This window comes from Macaca thibetana, chromosome X, assembly GCF_024542745.1.
Source record: "Macaca thibetana thibetana isolate TM-01 chromosome X, ASM2454274v1, whole genome shotgun sequence".
Classification (NCBI taxonomy): Eukaryota; Metazoa; Chordata; class Mammalia; order Primates; family Cercopithecidae; genus Macaca; species Macaca thibetana.
The window spans coordinates 53,280,996-53,302,714 of NC_065598.1; the positions used below are offsets into that span (position 1 = coordinate 53,280,996).

Sequence of the window (21,719 nt, forward strand, 5' to 3'; positions counted from 1 at the left end):
ACAGGTGTGAGCCACCGTGCCCAGCCAAGGATAGTTTTTTTCTAGTTCTGTGAAGAATGTCATTGGCATTTTGATAGGGATTGCATTGAATCCATAGATTTCTTTGGGTAGTATAGACATTTTAACAATATTGATTCTTCCGGCCGGGCGCGGTGGCTCAAGCCTGTAATCCCAGCACTTTGGGAGGCCGAGATGGGCGGATCACGAGGTCAGGAGATCGAGACCATCCTGGCTAACACGGTGAAACCCCGTCTCTATTAAGAAATACAAAAAACTAGCCGGGCGAGGTGGCGGGCGCCTGTAGTCCCAGCTACTCGGGAGGCTGAGGCAGGAGAATGGCGTAAACCCGGGAGGCGGAGCTTGCAGTGAGCTGAGATCTGGCCACTGCACTCCAGCCTGGGCGACAGAGCGAGACTTTGTCTCAAAAAAAAAAAAAAAAAAAAACAATATTGATTCTTCCAATCCATGGACATGTAATATCTTTCCATTTTTTGGTGTCTTCTGTAATTTTTTGTCATCAATGTTTTACAGTTTTCATTGTAGAGATATTTCACTTCTTTGGTTAAGTTAATTCCTTGGTATTTTATTTGTAGCTATTGTAAATGGGATTACTTTCTTGATTTCTTTTTCAGATTTTTCACTCTTGGCATATAGAAATGCTACTGATTGTATATTGATTTTTTTATCCTGCAAATTTACTAAATTTGTTGATCAGTTCTAACAGATTTTTTCATGAAGTCTTTAGGTTTTTCAAAACATAAGATCATATCATCTACAAATAAGGATAATTTGACTTCTGCCTTTCCAGTTTCTTTCTCTTGTTTAATTGCTCTAGCTAGGAATTCTAGTACTATTTTGAGTAACAGTGGTGAAAGTGGGCATCCTTGTCTTGTACAGATCTTAGAAGGAAGGTTTTCAGGTTTTCCCCATTCAGTATGATACTAGCTATGGCTCTGTCTTATACAGCTGTTATTATGTTGAGATATGTTCCTTTTATACCCCATTTTCTTGAAGATTTTTATCATAAAGGGATGTTGAATTTTGTTAAATGCTTTTTCAGCATCAATTGAAATTATCATATGGTTTTGTCCTTCATTCTGTTGATATGATGCATCACATTGATTTGTGTATGTTGAACCATCCTTGCATCCCTGGGATAAATCCCACTTGGTCATGATGAATGATTTAATGTGTTGAATTCAGTTGACTAGTATTTTGTTGAGGAATTTTGCATCATATCTATCAGAGTTATTGGCCTGTAATTTTCTTTTTTTGATGTGTCTTTGTCTGGTTTTGGTATCAGGGTAATACTGACCTTCTAGAATGAGATTAAAAGTATTCCAGAGGGGAGGGAACTTACAGGATGAGTCAATAGGTGCAGCACACCACCATGGCACAAGTATACCTATGTAACAAACCTGCATTTTCTGCACATGTATCCCAGAACTTAAAATAAATTAAAAAAAAAAAAAAGAAAATATTCCCTCCTCCTCTATTATTTTTGGAATAGTTTGAGTAAGATTGGCACACTTATTTTATTTTATTTTGTGTACATGAATAAGTTCTTCAGTGGTGATTTCTGAGATTTTGGTGCACCCATTACCAGAGCAGTGTACACTGTACCCAGTGTATAGTCTATCATCCCTCACCCCTGCCCCAAGTCCTTCCCCTGAGTTCCCAAAATCCATTGTATCATTCTCATGCCTTTGCACCCTCATAGCTTAGCTCCCAATTATGAGTGAGAACATATGATGTTTGGCTTTCCATTCCTGAGTTACTTCACTTAGGATAATGATCTCCAATTCCATATAGGTTGCTGCGAATAAGGATTGGCGTCAGTTCTTATTTAAATATTTAGTAGAATTCAGCAGTGAAGCCATTGGGTCCTGAACTTTTCTTTCCTGGGACACCCTTTATTATGGTTTCAATCTCATTACTTGTTATTGGTCTATTCAGGTTTTGAATTTCTTCATGGTTCCATCTTGGAATGTTGTATGTGTCTTCTAGGTTTCCCCATCTATGGGCATATAGTTGCTCATAGTAGTCTCTAATGATCCATTGAATTTCTGTGGTATCAGCTGTAATATCTCCTTTGGGTCTTGTCTCTTTTTTCTTGGGCTAAAGGTTTGTTGATTTTGTTTATCTTCTCAAACACCCAAGCTTTCGTTTTGTTGATATTTTGTATTTTTTATTTCAATTTTATTTCTGCCCTGATCTTTATTATTTAATTTATTCTACTGATTTTAGGTTTGGTTTTCTCTTGCTTTTCTAGTTCTTTGAGATGCATTATTAGGTTATTCATTTGAAGTTTTTCTACTTTTTTGATGTAGTCACTTACTGCTCTAAATTTCCCTATTAGTACTCCTTTTTCTGTAACCCATAGGTTTTGGTATGTTGTGTTTCTATTATTATTTGTTTCAAGAAATTTTTCAATTTCCTTCCTAATTTCTTTTTTTTTTTTTTTTTTTTTTTTTTTTGAGACGGAGTCTCGCTGTGTCTCCCAGGCTGGAGTGCAGTGGCGTGATCTCGGCTCACTGCAAGCTCCGCCTCCCGGGTTCACGCCATTCTCCCGCCTCAGCCTCCCAAGTAGCTGAGACTACAGGCGCCCGCCACCACGCCTGGCTAGTTTTTTGTATTTTTAGTAGAGACGGGGTTTCACCATGTTAGCCAGGATAGTCTCGATCTCCTGACCTCGTGATCCACCCGCCTCGGCCTCCCAAAGTGCTGGGATTACAGGCTTGAGCCACCGCGCCCGGCCTCCTTCCTAATTTCTTCATTGACCCACTGGGCATTCAGGAGCATATTATTTAACTTCCATGTGCTTGTATACTTTCCAAACTTTCTCTTGTTTTTGATTTCTGGCTTCATTCCATTGTGATCAGAGAAGATATTTGATATTATTTTATTTTTTTCAAATTTTTAAAGACTTGTTTTGTGTCCTAACATATGGCTCATGGTCTATCTTTGAGATTGATCCATGTGCTGAGGAGAAGAATGTTTATTCTGCAGCTGTTGGGTGAAATGTTCTGTAAATATCTATTAGGTCTATTTGGTCTGTAGTGCCGGTTTAAGTCCAATTTTTCTTTGTTGGTTATCTGGGAGATCTGTCCAATACTGAAAGTGGGGTGTTGACATCTCCAGCTATGATTGAATTGGGGCCCATCTCTCTCTTTAGTTCTAACAATATTTGCTTTATATATCTGGGTGCTCAAATGTTGGGCGCATATATATTTAAAATTGTTATATCTTCTTGCAGAATCAACTCCTTTATTGCTATATAATGACCTTGTTTGTCTCTTCTTGTAGTTTTTGTCTTGAAACCTATTTTGTCTAATGTAAGTATAGCTACTCTTACTCATTTTTTGTTTCCATTGGCATGGAATATCTTTTTCCATCACTTTATTTTCAGTCTATGTGTGTCTTTATAGGTGAAGTGTATTTCTTATAGGCAACAGATCGTTGGGTCTTGTTTTTTTAATTCATTCAGCCACCCTATAGCTTTTGATTGGAGAGTTTAGTTCATTTTCATTTAGTGTTGTTATTAATAAACAGAACATACTCCTGCCATTTTGTTATTTGTTTTCTTGTTGTTTTGTGGTTTCTCTTCCTTCTTTCTTTCCTTCTTGTCTTCCTTTTTGTGAAGGTGATTTTCTCTGGTGGCATGTTTTAATTTCTTGCTTTTTATTTTTTGCGTATCTCCTGCAGACTTTTTGATTTGAGGTTACCATGAGGCTTGCAAATAACATCTTATTATTTATTATTTTATTTTTATTTTTTATTTATTTATTTTTTGAGATGAAGTCTTGCTCTGTCACCCAGGCTGGTGTGCGGTGGTGCGATCTCGGCTCACCGCAATCTCCGCCTCCTGAGCAGTGAAATTACAGGCGCATGCCAGTATGCCTGGCTAATTTTTGTATTTTTAGAAGAGATGGGGTTTCACCATGTTGACTAGGCTGGTCTCGAACTCCTGACCTCAAGTGATCCACCCACTTCGGCCTCCCAAAGTGCTGGGATTACAGGCGTGAGCCACCATGCCCAGCCAATAATTCATTATTTTAAACTAATGATTACTTAACACTGATTGCAAAAACAAACCAAAAAATTAACAAAGAAGAAAGAGAAAACTAATACAACTCTACACTTTAATTTCAGCACCCCATTTTTAATGCTGTTTTTATGTATCTCTTATTATATTGTCTATGTCTTGAAAAGTTGTTGTAGCTTTTATTTTGATAGGTTCATCTTTTAGTCTCTACTCAAAATACAAGTAGTTTACACACCACAGTTACAGTGTTATATTATTCTATGTATTCTATGTTATTATTCTATGTTAGTTAATAATATTCTATATTTGTCTGTGTATTTACTATTAGCAGTGAGTTTTGTATCTTAAGATGATTTCTTATTACTCATTAACTTCCTTTTCTTTCAGATTGAAGAACTCCTTTTAGCATTTCTTGTAGGACAGGTCTGGTGTTGATGCAATCTCTCAGCTTTTGTTTGTCTGGAAAAGTATTTCTCCTTTATATTTGAAGGATATTTTCATGGGATATACTATTCTAGGGTAAAAGTAGTTTTTTCCCTCACCCTTCAGCACTTTAAATATGTCATGCCACTCTCCCCTGGCCTGTAAAGTTTTTACTGACTGCTCTGCTGCCAGATATATTGGAGTTCCTTTGAATGTTATTTGTTTCTTTTCTCTTGCCAATAATTCCTAGATTTGCTGCCACCCCCGCCTTTTTGAGAAAGGGTCTGGCTCTGTCGCCAGGCTGGAGTGTGGTGGTACAATCTCGGCTCATGCAATCTTCACCTCCCAGGCTCAAACCATCCTCCCACCTCAACCTCCCGAGTAACCGGGACCACAGGCACATGCCTCCACACCCAGCTAATTTTTGTATTTTTGGTAGAGATGGGGTTTCATCATGTTGCCCAGGCTGGTCTTGAACTCCAGAATTTGAGAAATCTGCCTGCCTTGGCCTCCCAAAGTGCTGAGATCACAGGCATGAGCCACTGCTCCCAGCCAGATTTGCTTTTTTGAGTCAATTTTCTAAATCCTGTTGATGTGCTTCATTATTTTTTATTCTTTTTTTCTTTTGTCTCCTCTGACCGTGTATTTTTGAAGAGCTTGTCTTCAAGCTCACTGGCTCTTTCTTCTCCTTGATCCATTCTGCTGTTGAGAGACTGATGCATTCTTCACTGTCTTTTTTTTTTTTTTTTTTGAGACGGAGTCTCGCTCTGTCGCCCAGGCTGGAGTTCAGTGGCCGGATCTCAGCTCACTGCAAGCTCCGCCTCCCGGGTTCACGCCATTCTCCTGCCTCAGCCTCCCGAGTAGCTGGGACTACAGGCGCCCACCACCTCGCCCGGCTAGTTTTTTGTATTTTTTTAGTAGAGACGGGGTTTCACCGTGTTAGCCAGGATGGTCTCGATCTCCTGACCTCGTGATCCACCCGTCTCGGCCTCCCAAAGTGCTGGGATTACAGGCTTGAGCCACTGCGCCCGGCCCATTCTTCACTGTCAATTAAATTTTTAGCTCCAGAATTTCTGCTTGATTCTTTCTAATTATTTTAACTCTGTTAAATTTATCTGATAGAATTCTGAATTTCTTCTCTGTGTTTTCTTGAATTTCATTGAGCTTCTTCAAATTAGTTGCTTTGTTTTCTCTGTCTGAAAGGTTACATATCTCTATCACTTTGGGATTGGTCACCGGTGCCTCATTTGTTGAGGTCATCTTTTCCTGGATGGTTATGATGCTTGTGGATGTTCATCGATGCCTGGGCATTGAAGAGTTAGGTATTTCTTATAGTCTTCAGAGTCTGGGCTTGTTTGTACCCACCCCTCTTGGGAAGACATTCCAAGTACTCAAAGGGAATTGAGTGTTGTGATAAGTCTTTTGTCACTGCAGCTGTATCTGCATTAGAGGGCACCCCAAGCCCAGTAGCACTGTGATTCTTACAGATTCATAAAGGTATTGTCTTGGTAGTCTTGAGTAAGATTCTGGAGAATTCCCTAGATTACCAGGCAGACTCTTGTTCTCTTCCCTTACTTTCCCCCAAACAAATGGAGTCTCTGTCTCCGTGCTGAGCTGCCTGAAACTGGGGACGGTGGTGCCTCAAGAACCCCTGTGGCCACACCACTGGGACTATGCTGGGTCAGACCCAAAGCCAATACAGCACTGGTCTTGCCCAAGGCCCACAGTGACCACTGCCTGGCTACCATCAATGTTTATTCAAGGCCCAAGGGCTCTACAATCAGCAGGCGGTGAATCCAGACAGGTTGTATCTTTGTTTTCAGGGTGGCAATCTCCCCACTAGCCCAGAGCAGTCCAGAAATGCCATCCAGGAGCCAGCGGCTAGAGTCAGGAACCTTAGGAATACACTGGGTGCTCTGTTCTACTGCAGCATAGCTGGCCCCCAAACCATAAGACAAAGTCCTTCCCACTCTTCCCTCTCCTTTCTTCAAACAGAAGAAGTGTCTCCCCATGACCACCATCACCGCAGATCCATAGCAAGTACTACCTGGCTACCATCAATGTTCACTCCAGGCCTAAGGGCTCTTCAGGCAGCTTGTGATGAATGCTGCCAGGCCTGGGACTCTCCCTCCAGGGCAGTGGGCTCCCCTCTGGCCAAGGGCAGGTCCAGAAATGCCATTCAGGAGCCAAGGCCTATCATCAAGTCCCCAGGAGCTCACTTGGTGCTCTGCCTCACTGTGGCCAAGTTGGGACCCAAACTGCAAGACAGAGTCCCCCATACTTTTCCCCTTCCTTTCCTCAAGCAGACGGAGTCTCTCCCCATAGCCATCACAGCTGGGAATGTGCTGGGTCACACTTGAAGCCAGCATGGCGCTGAGTCTCACCCAAGGCCCACAGTGAATGCTGCCTAGCTATCACTGATGTCTATTCAAGGCCCAAGGGCTCTTTACTCAGCAGGTAATGAATCCTGTCAGAATAGGCCCTTCTCTTCAAGGCAGCAGATTCTCTTGTGGCCCAGGGTGTGTCTAGAGATGTCATCTGGGAGCTAGGTCTTGGAATGGGAGCTTCAGGACTCTGCCTGATGCCTTATTCTGCTGTGACTGAACTGGCATCCAAGTTGCAAAACTGAGTCCTCTTTACTCTTCTCTCCTCTCTCCTCTCCTCAAGCAGAAGGAAGGAGTCTTTCCCAGAGCTGTGAGCTGCACTGCCTGTGCTGGGGGAAGGATGACACAAGCACCCCCTTGGCTGCCCAGGCTGGTGTCTCACCGGGTCATGTGCACCCCAAGTCTGTGCTGAGCCCAGCACAGTGCTGAGACATGCCCAAGAATTGCCATTCTTATGACTTAGACTGCCTTTCAAGTTTATTTAGCACCCCAGAGCATTTTAGCCTGCAGTGGTGGGACTAGACAGAACTCAGGTTCTGACCACTAGGATGGATGACTCCCTTCTGGCTGGGGCTAGCCTAAGTACTCCCTCCATGGGCACCAGCTGAATTCTGCTCCATGTTGCTTTCCACTGTGACAGGGCAGCACTAAGTTCCAATGCAAAGTTTCACAATCATGTTGCTCTCCTTCCCCCAAGCACACAGATTTTCTCTCTCTACTCCTTGCAGCCACTGCTGGGGGATGGGGGAGGGGTGGTGTGGGCTATTCAACACTGTCTTTCCTACCCTCTTCAGTGCCTCTTTTCTTGATATGATGTAAAACCAGGTACTGTGGTCACTCACCTGATTTTTGGTTCTTACGGAAGTACTTTCTTGTGTGGATAGTTGTTCAATGTGATGATCCCGCAGGTGGGATGGTGAACCCAGAAAATCTGAGACAGGTCTCAGTTAATTTAGAACATTTATTTTGCCAAGGTTGAAGATGCACCCGTGACACCCCCCCAGGGAGTCCTGAGGACATGTACCCAAGGTGATCGGGGCACAGCTTGGTTTTCTACATTTTAGGGAGATGTGAGACATCAATCAGTATATGTAAGAAGTACATTGGTTTGGTCTGGACGGCACGACAACTTGAAGCAAAGGTGGGAAGGGAGCTTCTAGGTCACAGATAGGTGATACACAAACGATTGCATTCTTTTGAGTTTCTGATGAGCCTTTCCAAAGGAGGCAGTCAGATATGCATCTATCTCAGTGAGCAGAGGGATAACTTTGAATAGAATAGGAGGCAGGTTTGGCCTAAGCAGTTTCCAGCTTGAGTTCTCGTTAGTGATTTTGGGGCCCCAAGATATTTTCCTTTTACAGATGATTGCTGGGGGGTTTATTTGGCCATATTGCTCTGCCTCCCCTGCCTCATTTGCTTTTCTTTGCACCCAACAGAACAAATCCAAACCACAGATGACTATGTTTTCTCCCTGCTTCCTCTTGGCTGCCAAGCACAACTGGAGAAAGTTACATAATGTGGCAGACTGTTACCACTCTAGATAAATGGTAATGAATGTCAAATGGTCCCTCCAAACTGACCAGTGATCTTATCCTGTTCCTCTTATCGATTCACTTCACCATTCACCACCTCTCCCCTCAAACTCAGCATATGATCTTGCCTCCTCCTTCACAGAGAAAATAGAAACTCTCAGTTGCAAACAATCTCAACTTTCCACCAGTAAATCTATAAACCTGACTCAATTTGCATTCATTGTCTCCTCTTTCCCTCCTCTTATTTAACATTCACCCACCACTGGTACTTACTCTTGCCCTTCCCAGTATCTTGAAGTATTGTTTATTCACTTGTATTGCTGTAATTTCCACCTTTCTCTCTCTACTGGCCCCATCTCATGAGTATTAAAACACGTTTATGTGTTTTAAGTGTTATATGTGGCACTCTCCTCATTTCTGCATTTTTAATACACTTCTCAGCCCATTTCACTATGATTTGGGCATCCAGGTACGCTAAAAGTGCTCTTGCTAAAGTCAACAGTGACCAACAGGTTGCTAAACCAAACTGCCACTTTTTAGTTCCTCATCTCATTGACCCCTCATCAGCATTTGACACAGAGTTGATCACTCCCATTTTAACATCTGGCCTTAACTTCTTTCATAACAGGTTCCTACCATTTTGCCAGAAACATTTACAATAGCCAATCACTAACTGAAAATTCTTCAGAGATTTCTCCTAATCCTCTTCTTTTTTTCATTTTCTAGTTTTGTCTAATCTTTTTTACTAAGCAATCTCACAGGCACCTATGGGTCTAAGAACCACCTGTGTGCTGATGGAAAATGCTCAGTGGGGACAAGATAGCCAACCAGACACAGCCAGGTAACGCCTCTCCGACAGAGAAACCAAACTATCAAGTAAATCATCACACTTTGAACAGATCTTTTTGAGAGAAAACACTAAGTCAATAGAGAGGTGAAGCTGGAAAGCCAGCACGCAGTCACTGACTACCCAGACTGGCTCCCAGTCCTGAAAAAGTCCTAAGGAAGTGGTAAGTGAAGGAACTCTAGAGCACCTCACTCTCACCACAGACCTCTGGGATCCTAGCCACAAGAGATCCCATGACTCCCATAGACATTTGAACTGGGAAGGGGAACTGCCCAGAGAGTAGGCAGAACCAGAACTCAAAGCTGAGTGGAGGGCCGGGCGTGGTGGCTCATGCCTGTAATCCCAGCACTTTGGGAGGCTGAGGTGGGCAGATCACTTGAAGTCAGGAGTTCGAAACCAGACTAGTCAACATGGTGAAACCCCGTCTCTACTAAAAGTATTTTTTAAATTAGCTGGGCGTGGTGGTGGGTGCCTGTAGTCCCAGCTACTCGGGAGGCTGAGGCAGGAGAATCGCTTGAACCCGGGAGGTGGAGGTTGCAGTGAGCTGAGACCATGCCACTGCATTCCAGCCTGGACAGCAAGAGTAAAACTCCGTCTCGAAGCAAACAAAAACAAAAACCAAAAAACTAAGTGGCGCCCAGGTTTCACATGGGGCAGCTGCAGCAAAATGTGACCATAGGCACCCATCCCCCAAAGCTCTCCATCTTCCTGTGAGTGACTCTAGCCCCTGCTGACATCCAGGCTAGTTGAGAATAGGGCTGCTTTTCCCACGGGGCTGGGGCACATCTGATCTCCCTGCCCCTTATCTGCTGGCCCCTCCCAAGGCTGCCTGCCTACCTGCTCCCATAAGAAGGTGCACACAGTACAGCCTCCACTGCCCCACCTGAGTATTTTGCCAGTGGCCTTGGAACAGTTTGTCCCCTACACCCCCAGCACAACCAGTGCTCAACTCCGAGGAGCCAGGGGACAAAGCTGTGGGCCTGGTCCCACCTCCTTCCACCCCTAGAGTTTGAGCACATTGCCCAGGGATATGGAGCTGAAAGCTATGGCCTGAGCTTGAGCAGGGGAGAGACCCCACTCTTAGAACACTGAGAAGAGTGAGGTGCCAGTTCGTGTCCTGGTACGGGAGCTGAGCACCCCTCCCTCTGAAAGGCAGGTCCGAGAAGGGTGTAGCCTGTTGGCCAGCTGCAGCTTCTGCCTGAGGGAGCCCTCCAGTCCAGAACACCGGGAACAACCCAGCAATCTGCACATAGAAGGCTTGGGACAAATCTAACCGGTCAGGCCTGCTCCTGGGGTAGAGAGGGGAGGGAGGCCCAGCTTTGGGAGTGTGACCTCGGGGGACCCAACAGCCATCTTCTGAGCAAATAACCCTGAGCCACAGGTGCCATGTTAGCTGCACACCTATGGCACCACTGCCCTGCCCAGGGATCTTCCACCCTAGACTCATTGCTTCACCAGAACATGCCAAGAACATACAGTGGGGAAAATACAGTCTCTTCAGTAAATGGTGCTGGCAAAACTGGATATCCATGTGCAGAAGAATGAAACTAGACCCCTATCTCTTGGCATATACAAAAATCAAATTAAAATGTATTAAAGAATTAAATCTAAGACTTCAAATTTTGAAACTGCTAAAAGAGAACATTGGGGAAACTCTCCAGGACATTGGTCTTGGGAAGGATTTCTTGAGTAATATCCCACAAACACAGGCAACCAAAGCAAAAATGGACAAAGGTGATCACATCAAATTAAAAACCTGCATAGCGAAGAAAACTATCAACAAAGTGAAGAGACAACCCACAGAATGGGAGAAAATGTTTGCAAACTGCCCATCTGACAAGGAATTAATAACCAGAATATATAAGGAGCTCAAACAACTCTAGGGAAAAAAATCTAATAATCTAATTTAAAATGGGCAAAAGATCAGAATAGACATTTCTCAAAAAAGACATAAAAATGGCAAACAGGTATATGAAAAGGTGTTCAACATCACTGATCATCAGAGAAATGCAAATCAAAACTATGAAAGAATCATCTCATCCCAATTAAAAAGGCTTTTTTTTTTTTTTTTTTTTTGGAGACAGAGTCTTGCTGTGTTGTCCAGGCTGGAGTGCAGTGGCGCAATCTTGACTCACTGCAAGCTCTGCCTCCCGGGTTCACACCATTCTCCTGCCTCAGCCTCCTGAGTAGCTGGGATTACAGGCGCCCACCACCACGCCCAGCTAGTCTTTTGTACTTTTAGTAGAGACGGGGTTTCACCATGTTAGCCAGGATGGTCTCAATCTCCTGACCTCGCGATCCACCCGCCTTGGCCTCCCAAAGTGCTGGGATTACAGGCATGAGCCACCGCGCTCAGCCCTAAAAAGGCTTTTATCCAAAAGACAGGCAATAACAAATGCTGGCAAGGATATGGAGAAAAGGAAACTCTTGTATACTATTGGTGGGAATGTAAATTAATACAACCACTATGGAAAACAGTTCGGAGTTTCCTCAAAAAAACTAAAAACAGAGCTACCATATGATCCAGCAATCCCACTGCCAGGTATATACCCCAAAGAAAGGAAACCAGTGTACTAAAGAGACAGCTGCACTCCCATGTTTATTGCAGCACTGTTCACAGTAGCCAAGATTGGGAAGCAATCTAAGTGTCCATCGACAGATGAATGGATAAATAAAATGTGGTACAAGTATGCAATGGAGTACTATTCAGCCATAAAAAAGAATGAGATCCTGTCATTTGCAACAACATGGGTGGAACTGGAGGTCATTATGTTAAGTGAAATAAGGCAGGCAAAAAAAGACAAACTTTGCATGTTCTTATTTGTGAGAGCTAAAAATGAAAACAACTGAACTCATGGAGATAAAGAGTAGAAGGATGGTTACCAGAGGCTGGAAAGGGTATTAGGGGCTATGGTTGAAGGGTACAAAAATATAGTTACATAGAATGAATAAGATCTAGTACTTGATAGCACAACAGGGTAACTACCATCAACAATAATTTATAGGAATTATTATTATTATTTTTTTTGAGACAGAGTCTCACTCTGTCGCCCAGGCTGGAGTGCAGTGGCGTGATCTCAGCTCACTGCAACCTCTGCCTCCCAGTTCCAAGAGATTCTCCTGCCTCAGCCTCCTGAGTAGCTGGGATTACAGGCATGCACCACCACGCCCGGCTAATTTTTGTATTTTTAGTAAAGACGGGGTTTCACCATGTTAGTCAGGCTGGTCTGGAACTCCTGACCTTGGCCTGCCTCTGCCTCCCAACATGCCGGGATTACAGGTGTGAGCCACCGCACCCGGCCCAATTTATAGTACATTTAAAAATAACTAAAAGAGGATAACTAGATTGTTTGTAACGTAAATACAAGAGGTGGTGGATACCCCATTTACCCCGATGTGATTATTATGCATTGTATACCTGTATGAAAATATCTCGGCCAGGCACGATGCCTCACACCTGTAATCCCAGCACTTTGGGAGCTCAGTATGGTGGATCACTTGAAGTCAGGAGTTTGAGACCAACCTGACCAACATAGTGGAACTTTGTCTCTATGAAAAATATAAAAAATTACCCGGGTGTGGTGGCACACAACTGTAATTCCAGCTACTCGGGAGGCTGAAGCAGGAGAATTGCTTGAACCCAGGAAGCGGAGGTTGCAGTGAGCCGAGATTGTGCCACTGCACTCCAGCCTGGGTAACAGAGTGAGACTCCATATCAAAAAAAAAAAAAAAAAGAAAAGAAAAAATCTTATGTACCCCACAAATATATATACCTACTATGTGCCCACAAAAAATAAAAATTAAAAAAAGACTAAACTGGAAACACCCTGAACCCGCCACCTTGCTCCTGACAGCTAGAGCCCTGTCGAGCATGACTGTGTCCAGGTGTCAGACTCAAGTTTACTCTAGCAGACCTGATCTCCGGGACCAGCCTTGGGCATCAGTAGACTAGGAGCTACACGTGGACGGGAACAGCTTCATCAACCCACAAGGAGAGAGATGTGCAGAATATGCGGTGGTAACCCTGGACACTGTCGTTAAGCTGAGTTCATTGCTTTAATTCGGGCCTTAGAACTCAGTGAAGGTGTTGTGTCTTGGATCCACCACAGTCAGCTAACACCGGCAGCTCAGGACAAGTGGACCAGCCAGGAGGACGCAGATCATCCAACCCGGCTGATCCTGAGACGAGACCAAGCTGCTGCTGAGGATGACAGCTCTGCTCTAGTCACACACTGGCAGCTGACTAGTCTACGCATGGCTGAAGCTTGAGGACTTATCAAGCAAGTCAATGTAGTTAAAAATCTTAAGACTAATAGTTTTCCTGTAATACTAACTGTTTTCCTATTGTTCTGTCGCTGTATTCAACCTTTTTCCCAGGTAAGGACCTCTTTTGTCCTTGCTGGATATGAATATGCTGTACATTGTTTTGTTGTTGTTACCCCCCCCATAACCATGCTACAAGAAACACCTATAATAAGGTGTCCCCACTGTACACGTACTACTTAGGAGACCCAGTCTGCCAAAGCTCCCGGTTGAATAAAAAACCTTCCTTCTTAAAAAAAAAAAAAAAACTTAAAAAAAATTTTTTAACCCACACACCCAGACAAGCATTAACATTAGATGAACATTTCAGACATCTCCCAGTGCATAAGAAAATATTAAGTTTTTTGATAGGGTGTATCAAAAAACTTGGGCAATACATCAGTACTAGTGGCCAATTTTCTTCTGTGCCTTGGATTGTGTTTTATTTTACATTTGGATTTTTAAAATTTTATTATTTTTAATATCGTGGGTACATACTAAGCGTCTATATTTATGGGGTACCTGAGCTATTTTCATACAGGCATGCGGTGCGTAATACTCACTTCATGGAAAATGGAGTATCCATCCTCTCAACACATTCATCCTTTGTGTTACAAACAAACCTACTGTACTCTTTTAGTTATTTTTAAATGTACAAATAAGTTAGTATTGTCTATAATCACCCTGTTGTGCTAATACTAGATCTTATTCTAAATTTTGTTTTAAACTTGTCTGCATATTATGTTCTTATTTTTCTTTTTGCTTTGCTGTGTCTTCATAATAGTCTCTTTCTTTTCAACTTGCTCCTACTTAAGTGGGACGCTCTGTTTAGTCTGCTATTTTCTCTGATATAAGGTGGATGCTTTCTCCTACACCCCACACTTAGTTTATCTGAAAACTTTTGCCCCCTTCTCAGGACTACATTTTAAGATATGTGTCTAGCTGTTTATCTCACTGTAGCTTAAGGGTTCACGGAGTGCTGGTAGTAGTAGCAGCGGTGGATAGTTACTTGGAGGGTCTGGGCCCTACCATTTTCATATTGATGGCATGAGGTCTTCTTATCTTGTTTCGTTGTGGTTTGGTGTGCATTTTGCTGGCCTTTACCACTTTTCCTTTATTAGGCATTGGAGGAGGAAAATTCTGAGATTTGACTTTATACCATCATATCTTTCTCTGGCAGCTGACAGAATAATTTATACTTCCAATCTAGACTTCTCTTTTGTTCTCTAGGTCCATATAACTAACAGAGTCATTAATATCTCTTATGTGGTGGCAATCACTGTCTTTGGCCTACCCAACAAACATATCCTGTCCCATCTTCTCTATTCAGGTATTTCACAGGCATCCCCTGACTTCGTGGACAAAATTAGAAGTGATCCAAATAAATGATAATGTTCTCAATCATTTTATTTATTTATTTATTTATTTATTGCTTGTTTCTTTTGTTTTGTTTTGTTTTTTGAGATGGCGTTTCACTCCCGTTGCCCAGCCGGAGTGCAATGGCATGATCTCGGCTCACTGCAACCTGTGCCTCCTGGGTTCAAGCGATTCTCCTGCCTCAGCCTCCCAATTAGCTGGGATTACCGTCACCATGCCCAGCTAATTTTTTTTTTTTTTTTTTTTTTAGACGGAGTCTGGCTCTGTCACCCAGAATGGAGTGCAGTGGCGCCATCTCGGCTCACTGCAAGCTCCGCCTCCCGGGTTCACGCCATTCTTCTGTCTCAGCCTCCTGAGCAGCTGGGACTACAGGCGCCCGCCACCACACCCAGATAATTTTTTTTTTTTTGTATTTTTAGTAGAGACGGGGTTTCACCATGTTAGCCAGGATGGTCTCGATCTCCTGCCCTCGTGATCCACCCGCCTCGGCCTCCCAAACTGCTGGGATTATGGCTGTGAGCCACTGCGCCCGGCCACACCCAGCTAGTTTTTGTATTTTTTAGTAGAGATGGGGTTTCACCATGTTGGCCAGGCTGGTCTCGAACTCCTGACTTCAAGTGATCCACCTGCCACGGCCTTCCAAAGTGCTGGGATTACAGATGTGAGCCACTGCACCCAGCCCCTCTTAGTTATTGATGGACCTAAGGGTGGACATGCAAGGGAGGCTAATGTGATACAAGAGGAATTCTACTAAGGAGAAGCTTGCCTTCCTGAATGTGATGGTTGATTTTGTGTCGATTTGGGCTATGAAGTGCCTAGATATCTGATTAAACATTGTTTCTCAGTGAGTATGTGAGGATGTTTCCAAAAGAGATTTAGCATTTGAGTTGGTGGACTGAGTAAAACGGAGGGCCCCGCCCAATGTGAGTAGGCATCATCCAATCCACTGAAGGCCTGAATAGAACAAAAATCCTCACCAGTGGTTTTGGCCTCTCCGCTCCCAGTGGTATTAAACCTTCCCATCGTGGTCTGAGAGGATGACTGATGCTTTGCCCGAGGAAACTGTAATGGTCTCCTCCAAGACAGTTACCATGCAAGGCAATGCCGATTCACCTCAGGAACCCACCACCAACCCTCTTTGCTTCTAGACCTATAACTAGACTCAAGTCTCAGTAGTCCCTAAAGGTGAAGTACCATGTGTGACCCAAGAAACAGTGTGCTACACTCCAAAAGAACTACCTGAGTTTCCTAATTTATACAGCCGGAAATCCAGGGAACATGTATAGGAATAGATAATCACTGAGTGAAATAATGGAAGGAACATAAAGTTGGATCAGACCAAATTTATTGATAGGGGCTCACTAAGTAGAGATTCTGCATTTAATAGTGCATCTCAGGGGGTTAGAAAGGGCTCTAACAATTTGTTTGGTTGGTCGTCTCAAATATGGACAAGAAGATGGCCCACAATGAGTGAACTGGAAATTCCTGACCTGCCTTAAATTTTTTTCATTTTTTTTTTTTTGAGATGGAGTCTCGCTCTGTCACCCAGGCTGAAGTGCAGTGGTGCGATCTCAGCTCACTGCAACCTCTGCCTCTGGGTTCAAGCAATTCTTGTGCCTCAGACTCTTGTGCCTCAGTCTTCTCTGGGACTACAGGCATGTGCCACCAGGCCTAGCTAATTTTTGTATTTTTAGTACAGATGGGGTTTCACCATGTTGGCCAGGCTGGTCTCGAACTCCTGACCTCAGGTGGTCCACTCACCTCAGCCTCCCAAAGTGATGGGATTACGGGCGTGAGCCACCATGCCCAGCCATGACCTGCCTTAATTTAACGTAAAGGAAGAGATACAAAGATTTAGAGAGATTGAAATGTTAGAGTGCATTTGTCATGTAAGACCTACTCACCCACACTGGTAGGGTCCAGAAGACATGAATTTCTTTTTTTTTCAAACTTTTATTTTAGGTTCAGGGGTACATGTGCAGGTTTGTTATATAGGTAAACTTGTGTCATGGGGGTTTGTTGTACAGATTATTTTGTCACCTAGGTACTAAGCCTAGTACCAAACAGTTATTTTTTCTGATCCTCTCCCTCCTCCCACTCTCCATCCTCAAGGAGGCTCCGGTGTGTGTCATTCTCCTCTTTGTGTCCATGTGTTCTTGTCATTTAGCGCCCATTTATCAGTGACAACATGTAGTATTTGGTTTTCTGTTTTTGCATGAGTTTGCTAAGGATAATGGCCTCCAGCCCACTTCATGTTTCCACAAAAACATGATTTCATTCTTTTTTATGGCTGCCTAGTATTCCATGGTATATGTGTACCACATTCTCTTTATCCAGTTTACCACTGATGGGCATTTAAGTTGATTCCATGTCTTTGCTATTGTGAATAGTGCTGCAGTGAACATATGTGTGCATGTGTCTTTAGGGTAGAACAATTTATATTCCTCTAGGTATATACCCAGTAATGGGATCGCTGGGTCAAATGATAGTTCTGTTTTTAACTCTGAGGAATCACCACTCTGCTTTCCACAATGGTTGAACTAATTTACACTCCCACCAACAGTGTGTAAGTGTTCTCTTTTCTCTGCAACCTCGCCAGCATCTGTTATTTTTTGAATTTTTAATAGCCTTTCTGGGCCAGGCACGGTGGCTCACGCCTGTAATCCCAGCACTTTGAAAGGCCAAGGTGGGTGGATTACCTGAGGTCAAGAGTTTGAGACCAGCCTGGCCAACATGGCAAAATTCCATCTCTACTAAAAATATGAAAAGTTAACCGGGCATGGTGACAGGCACCTGTAATCCCAGCTACTTAATTGCTTGAACCCAGAAGGCAGAAGTTGCAGTGATCACGCCATTGCTCTCCACTCTGGGCAACAGAGCAAGACTGTCTCAGAGAAAAAAAAAAAAAAGCCATTCTGACTGGTGTGAGATGTTATCTCATTGTGGTTTTGGTTTGCATTTCTTTAATGATCAATGATAGTGAGCTTTTCTTCATAAGCTTTTTGGACACAAGGACATGCATTTTACCAATACCGTGAGAAATAAATTTGTGAGGAAGGGCCCAGCATTCTCGAAAGGCTTTGTGATTATTTTCTCTGTAGGCCAGACCTTACAGTGAGAGCCACAGCTATTCAATTGGGAGACTTGAATGCAATGGAGTAATTGGATCCCAAAGTGGCAGGGGCCAAGTGGCAGCACTCAACCACAAAAGGCGAGATGGATGCAGTTACCATAATGGACAGCAGAGTCAGAGCAGCAGTCAAGAATAGTCTGACTCCCACAGACCTATGGCATTGGATAGTTAATCATGGTATTCCTAAAAAGTGAAATAGATAGGAAACCTACTAAATTCTTACTTGATCTGCATAATCAGAAAAGTTCTATGCTGGGTGACAAAAATCCAGCTAGAATCATAAGAACAGAGAGAGCATCATTGTCTCTCAATTGATTCCTAGACTTGAGCCAGGTTACAAGCCAAGAACCTCTTGAATGAAGGAGACGCTGGGTCCTCTTGAGGAAGGACCCCAGCACACTATCAAAAAGTAATAGTGCAGTCTTTCTCTAACCCTTCCTCAAAAGACCTACAGCCTTTTACATGGGTAATTGTGCATTGATGAAAAATAAAACTCAGGCCTATCAGGGGCTAAGGACACTGGCTCTGAACTGACACTAATCCCAGGAGGCCCAAAACATCACTGTGGCCCTCCACAGTGGGGCTTATGTCGGTGAGGTGATCAGTGGAGTTGTAGCTCAAGTCTATCTCCTGGTGGGCTCAGTGGGTCTGTGAACACATCCGGTGGTTATTACCCAAGTTATGGAATGCATAATTGGAATACACATCAGCAGGCAGAATCCCCACATTGGTTCCCTGAAATGTGGAGCTAGGGATATTATGGTGGGAAGAAACCAAGTGAAAGCCACTAGAACTGCCTTCACTTAGAAAAATAATAAACGGTATATTTTCTTCTTGAACAAAATGACAACGTTTCAAAAGAAGAAAATCCTTTCCCTCTTTTTCCTGTCTTCCTGCCTTGGACTTGGATGTATTGAACAACATTTGTGATCATGAAGAAAAAGTCAAGAAAATTATGAAGATGTCAGAATTGACATTTTAAATCACTGAACCAACTCCAACAACCACTTTCATCTAGACTTTTTTTCATAAAACTTTAAGCCCCGGCCAGGTGTGGTGGCTCACGCCTGTAATCCTAGCACTTTGGGAGGCTGAGATGGGTGGATCACGAGGTCAGGAGTTCGAGACCAGCCTGGCCAACATAGTGAAACCCTGTCTCTACTAAAAAAAAAAAATACAAAAATTAGCTGGGTGTAGTGGCATGTGCCTATAGGCCCAGCTACTCGGGAGGCTGAGGCAGGAGAACCGCTTGAACCCTGGAGTCAGAAGTTGCAGTGAGCTGAGACTGCACCATGCACTCCAGGCTGGGTGACAGAGTGAGATTCTGTCTCAAAAAAAAGACCAAAACTTGAATCCCTATTTGTTTAAGCTCCCCCTGTTTGGGTGTCCTGTTGGTATATCTCTTGGTACCTGCTGGCGAAAGGATTACTGACATTTATTCAAATGCATCACAATGAACATAAATGGACTCATGATCCTCTCCACGAACCTTGATTCTCTTCCAGTCTCTCCCATCTCAGTAAACTGTACAACATCCACCCACTCGCCTATGTGAAAAACACATGAGTTTCCTTGGATTGCTCTCCCTGCACATACACATCGCAACATTCCATTACCACACATTGTCAATTCTGTCTTTTCACCATCTCTCAAATCTGTCCAGATCTGCTGCCCCTACTCCAACCCAAGTCACCAGTCGTCGCCTGGACTATTGAAAAATAGTCCTGGCCACATCTCCTCTGGCCCATCTCTGATACATTCTCCAAAAGGCAGCGGTAGTAATGTTTTACAGAGAACCTTTCTGATCGTGTCTGTCCTCTTGCTTAAAGTTCTCTAATGGCTTCCCATGTAAGTGGTCATTAAGTTCAAACTCTTTACAGGGCTCGTAAGACCTTACCTGATGTCAGCCCTACCTACCTCTCTAGCTTCCGGTCAACTTCGGTCCTCCTCAATCTCTACGCTAGCAATACTGACTTTCTTTTACTTTCTCAACCACTTAAACTCCTTTAAGTTCCTTATTTTGTCAGCCTGGTATACTTTTCTCCCAATCTTTGACTCAGTAACTCTTCCTCATCACTCAGGTCGCAGCTTAAACAGCATGTTCTCAGTAAGTCTTCCACGGAGTCCTGCAACTAGGTCAGATCCTTCACTGAATCCCACTAGGGCACCATGTTCACTTTAAGCACACGGAACTTCTAATTACTGACTGTTTTTCTGCTGGACTGTAAGCTCCGGAGCACAGGCACCATGTCTGTCTTGAAACAAAGCCCCTCATCTTCCCATCACCAAAGTGTTAAATCTGCATTACTTCTAATCCAACTTCTCCCTCCGCTTACAAGGGAGAAAATATTTCTCCTCTGATCCCTTCACGTGCACTTGGATTTCCATCCCGCCTCAAGTACTTTGAGCCTTTGACTCTCTGCTTCCAAATACACAGTTTTCAGAATCATTCATTTCTTCCTCCCCTCAACATCATTAACGTAAGTATTTAAGTATATTCTAGTAGATCTCATTTTAAAAACCCAAAACGCTGATTACATCAACAAACACTAAAAAAAGAAGAACAAGAAAAGAAAGCCACAGATGAAAACCAAACTCTACCTCTTCCTTTTGCTACTGTAATATTTTTCTACTCTAGACAATTTCGCACTAAAGAGATGAGCAAATTTTTTCACATTTAGAAAACAATGAGTGATGCCAGGTGCGGTGGCTCACCTCTGTAATCCCACCACTTTGGGAAGCCGAGGTGGACAGATCTCCTGAGGTCAGGAGTTCGAGGCCAGCCTGGCCAACGTGGCAAAACCCCGTCTCTACTAAACATACAAAAATTGGCCAGGTGTGGTGGTGCGCACCTGTAATTCCAGCTACTCAGGGGTGCTGGGGCAGGAAAATCGCTTGAACCTGGGAGGCGGAGATTGCAGTTAGTCCGGATCAGGCCACTGCACCACTCCAGCCTGGGCAACAGAGTGAGACTCCATCCAAAAAAAAAAAGAAGAAAAGAAAGAAAATACTGGGAGTTAATGAGAATGTGGAGCAAAGGCATAATCACTTGAGAGAGTAGAATTTAGATAAGTATTTAGAAATTTTGAGTCAAATCAAAGATGCCAGTAATCTAGGTCCAAGAATTTCACTTTTAGGTGTATATGAGAACATTTTTCAATTGCCGGCCATGACACTATAGGGGACGTGTTGTGGAGTTACTTTAGTGGGTGTTACTTTAGTGGGTATAACGACATTAAACAAGTGAACTGGGTCGGGCGCGGTGGCTCACGCCTATAATCCCAGCACTTTGGGAGGCCGAGGCGGGTGGATTATGAGGTCGGGAGATTGAGACCATCCTGGCTAACACAGTGAAACCCCGTCTCTACTAAAGAATACAAAAAATTAGCCGGGCATAGTGGCGAGTGCCTATAGTCCCAGCTACTCGGGAGGATGAGGCAGGAGAATGGCGTGAACCCAGGAGGTGAAGGTTGCAGTGAGCCGAGATTGTGCCACTGCACTCCAGCCTAGGTGACAGAGCAAGACTCCATCTCAAAAAACAAACAAACAAAAACAAAAAAACAAGTGACCCGGAAGAAAATAGAATAGAAAATATCCGATTGCATTGCATGCAGTTAGGGTGAATATTGTTTTATGAAAATGTCATTTCACTGGCATATACATGTGTGCTTATATG

At 43.5% G+C, this 21,719-nt stretch overlaps 2 protein-coding genes across 26 annotated transcripts in view; one reads left to right on the forward strand and one right to left on the reverse strand.

The window, feature by feature from the left end:
• Positions 1-21,719, forward strand: part of TSR2 (TSR2 ribosome maturation factor) — a 1,158,091-nt gene that overhangs the window by 564,018 nt on the left and 572,354 nt on the right. The window contains exon 1 of one of the 25 annotated variants that reach the window (XM_050777089.1): positions 8,224-8,227. The exons of the other annotated variants lie outside the window; for them this stretch is intronic. The gene's annotated coding sequence lies outside the window, so the exon portion shown is untranslated. Of the gene's footprint in view, positions 1-8,223; positions 8,228-21,719 lie in introns of those variants that run through there. 25 annotated transcript variants of the gene reach the window in all.
• Positions 1-21,719, reverse strand: part of HUWE1 (HECT, UBA and WWE domain containing E3 ubiquitin protein ligase 1) — a 650,778-nt gene that overhangs the window by 321,019 nt on the left and 308,040 nt on the right. The gene's annotated exons all lie outside the window — the stretch shown is intronic.